We start from the raw sequence: 4,174 nt of genomic DNA on the forward strand, positions 1-4,174 counted from the left end.
GTTGCCACCAACCCTGCCCACCCTTAAGAAAGCAGAGCAGTTGCCCAAGTATTTCAGGAACAGAAAATCCCAATAGTTCAGAGAAAGGGCAGTGAGGTTAGAGTGGACTCAAACCAATCATATAACTGCTTGTGTGGAAATTCCCTAAACTTATTTATTCAATACTATAAAAGCTTTGCTGATTTTGTGCTTGAGGACTCTTTTTTTTTTCCTGGTTTTTTCTTCTTTCTTTTTTTTTTTGAACTTTACTTTATTTTATTTGAGAACATACTGTACAGAGGGGTTACAATTACATGGGCAGGATAATGCATACATTTCTTACCAAGCATTGCAGCCTCCTCCTTTGTTTATCCTTCACCACCCTTCCCAGCCTCCCCCCTCCCCCCAAATCATACCCCCCTTCCCCCACACCGACATTGTAAAGCTGGTTTTGACATGACATTTTGTACTTCTCATTGTTGCAACAGGTCCACTTGAATCCTTAAACGACTTGTTTGTCCCCATCTCCTCCACATGTTATACTGACATCAAATATAGTGAAAGCGGGGGTTACACTGTGGAGGAGGGACATACAAAGCAACAAAGAAATAATCTTATAAATGCGTTAGAAACACATGCATGAAAGAAAAAAAAACATTAAAATACATATTTGAGGGTTCGTTTTCCTAACATCACATTATCTGACCTTTTCCGCTTGACTCATACCTACACTAGATATTGCAAATAAGGGAAACCATGGGACCTATGTTTCTTTGGGCCTGGCTTACTTCACTTAATATAATTTTTTCCAAGCCTTTCCATTGAGGACTCTTTGTGTCACTGGTTACCCAGTGCTCAGAGGACCAAGCTTGAGCTCGCAAATAAACGACTCTTTTGCTGTTCGCATTGGTCATGGTCTCTGGTGGTTTTCGGGGGTCCCAAGTCCATAAAACATTTCTGGGGGCTCATCTGGAATCTGCCTCATAAGACCCTCCAGACGCCCAAAAAACCCAGCTGTCAAGTCTAGACATTGCTGTTCTGTATATTTGGCTGCCTGCAGATTCTGTATCTGTAATTCTGGTTTTCCGAGAGGTCTGTATTCTGGTTGGCAAGGAGTCTTGGCGGACGTGCTATAAGATTGCCAATGGGGTTTATGAGGACATATCCCCAGACCCCTCTGGATAGATTGCTGTTTAGTACAGACATTTTTTGGGAAATTTTCCGTCTGTAGTCTGGCACTTCATGCAGACATTTTTTGAGAAGTTTTCCCCCTGTATTGGGAAGTTTTCCATTTTGGGGGAAACTCTCCTTCTGTAGTCTGGCACTTTCTGGTTGGCAATTTACAATGCTGCAGCATGCCTTTGTAAGTTGTGTCTGTGTGTTGAGTGTTCTGTCTGTCATTTGGGGTTTATTTTACCGTTAAGCCTTGACCCAGGGCGTACTGAGTATGGGGGAGAATCTGCCACTCTGAAGGGATGGCCGCTAGGGACTTATTTCCCTTGCCCCAAAATGACTGGGACTTCTCTTCCACCTTGTAAGGCCCCTGGGTCAACAAATTTTGGTGAGATGTCACCCCATTCACTGAGACCTGATTGTTCTCTGTTCTATATTTCCTGAGATAGGAAAGTTCTGGGTAAGAGTGGCAGGCTCATTCAGCAGACTCTGGATTCAGCTTGCTGAGTGAGAATGGCACAGAGTACTGATAGGGATAAACTCAGCCTTTGGTAGTTGTGTTGTCTAGTTCTGTTTTAGAATTGGTACTAGTTAATTTTGTTTTTTTTGGGGGGGGAGTGGGGGATCCGGTCATGGGGCCTGAACTCTGGGCCTGGGTGCTATCCCTCAACTCTTCAACTGAAGGCGCGTGCTCTACCACTTGAGCCACAGCTCCACTTCTAGCATTTTCCCCTTTGCTTATGGTGCTGGGGAATTGAACCAGGCCCTCATGCATGCAAGGCAAATTCGCTACCAGTGAACCACCTTCCCAGCCTTCCCAGCCACCTTCCCTCGGCACTACTTTTAAAGGGTGGGTTTTTGGTTATGTGTTTTTGAAACTTATTTGAACATCTCTGGGGAAATAAAAGTTCTAGCCTCCAGCTGGGCTCAGTCACAGAGAAGGTTGTGTGCCTCTTTTTGACTTTTCAGCTAGTCCCGACAATGTAATGTGCTCTTGTCTAAAACTGGATAAAAATCAAGCCAGTTTAGTTTCAGGTAACCCCCCTCCCCCAGCCTTCCTCCAACAAAAAGGATTCAAAAGACCAGTTGGTGAAATGCTTTGCTAAACAAGCAAGCCCTGGGAAAGTGAAGCTCAACAAAGTTACTTAGTTTAAAAGAAATATTGTCTTAAATTTTTGTTTGAAAACTTAAAAAAATGTACATACACATGATTTTTATTTTTTGCACACTTAAAGATCTGTGTTTTGGGCTGGGAAGGTAGCTCAGTGGTAGAGCACTTGCCTTGCAAGCCTGAGGCCTTGGGTTCAATTCCTCAGCACCACATAAGCAAAAGAAAAAAGTCGGAAATGGTGCTGTGACTCAAGTGGTAGTGGGCTAGCCTTGAGCTGAAGAGCTGAGGGACAGCACCCAAGTCCAGAGTTCAGGCCCCACGAACAGAACCCCCACCCAAAAAAAAAAAATCTGTGTTTTCTATGTGTTTGTGAACACGTTCATGATAGAAAATGTCAGCATCCTGTAACAATTGAGTGAGTTTAAGTTCAAAATTCAAAAGGTTATGAGGTTGAGACATTACCAGAAAAATTTTATAAAATTTTCGCATTGTTTTAAATGGCTTTTTAAGGATTGTTTAACTTGAAAATTTGAAAATCTGTTATTTTAGAATGCATAAGGCTGTTTACACTGTAATCAAGATATCTGGCTTAACAGAAAGGAGAAATTAGAAGGCAACAGAATACCTATCTTTAGGAGTGAAGGGTGAACAGGCAGTAGTGCAGTTCAGCTGGTCATGCATGGTGGAACAGGCCTTGGGAAGAGTCCACGAATGGTGAAAAAGGGCAACCTGGCACAAACACAGTTCATCTAACCCTAAAGAGTCAGAATGGGTGCATGACCATTCCACAGGAAGGACCAAGTGGGCCATCTTTATTCTGTCCTTTTTCCCTGCAGATAGACACTGGAAACATGATGGTAAAAATGAGTGATGTGTTGATCTGATTAGCATTGCTCAAACTGCCCCTTGGATGTGTTAAAATTAAAATTAAGAAGGCCTTAAAAAGAGGGTTTAAAAATTTTATTTGTATGTGATTTTCTCTCAATGATATTCTGCCAGTGGATATGTTTTTTTTTAAGGCATCAAGGTGTTAATTCTAGCTTTTTGGTACAATGACGGTGATTGTAATTTTTGCTTTAAGAAAAAATTATTTAAGTTTAAAAGTTTTAATGTGTATCTGTTTTAAAACAAGAAGCCAAGAGGAAATGAGTGACACCTAGCCTCAAGAGCTCAAGGAATTTTTCAAAATGCAAATAAAAACTAAAGTATAGAATATTAAAACAGATTAATAGGAGGCTTAAAAATTAGGAATGGATTTCTGTATATAAAGTTTAAAAGTAAAATTGTTCTAAATATTTGCCTCAAAGTGCAAAAAGGAAAAGTTAGGATTACCAAAATAATTGCTTCATTCGTATTTGTTTGCTCTCATAGGTTTTTTTTTTTTAAACAGTTCCCAGCAGCCCCCCCAAAAAAGAGTGAGGATTCTTGTAAGTTTGTCAGAAGTAATTTGGCTCTTAATTAGATTCAGGTAAGAACATGCTTAAAAGTTACTTCTATGTTGACCACCTTGTTGCTTTAAACTGGAGGAAGGTGGCCTTTTATAAGGCTCATTGATCTGCAAATTGGTTGGAAGCCAGCCTGGGCAGAAAAAGGTCCATGTGAGACTGTCACCTTTACCTAGCTAGCAGAAGGCTGAAAGAGCAAGCAGAGTTGCTTTAGGATTCAAGGTGGCAGAGTGCTAGCCTTGAGCTGTAAAGCTGAGGGACAGCCCTCAGGGCCCACGTTCAAGTCCAGCAACCAACTAAGAGAAATGCCAATGAGGCGTTTTTCCCAGTGTAGAGAAGACACTCCTGGGACGAAAGCAATGGAGGAGCATCCAGAGACCATAAGCCACTGCTTGGATGGCAGAAATAATGTCAGATCTTAGAGTCATTTTTGCGTGGCCCTTCTACAACTGGTCAGAGCCAGGAG

Source organism: Dipodomys spectabilis, unplaced genomic scaffold (genome assembly GCF_019054845.1).
Source record: "Dipodomys spectabilis isolate Male_0828 unplaced genomic scaffold, ASM1905484v1 ptg000239l, whole genome shotgun sequence".
In the NCBI taxonomy this organism is placed as follows: domain Eukaryota; kingdom Metazoa; phylum Chordata; class Mammalia; order Rodentia; family Heteromyidae; genus Dipodomys; species Dipodomys spectabilis.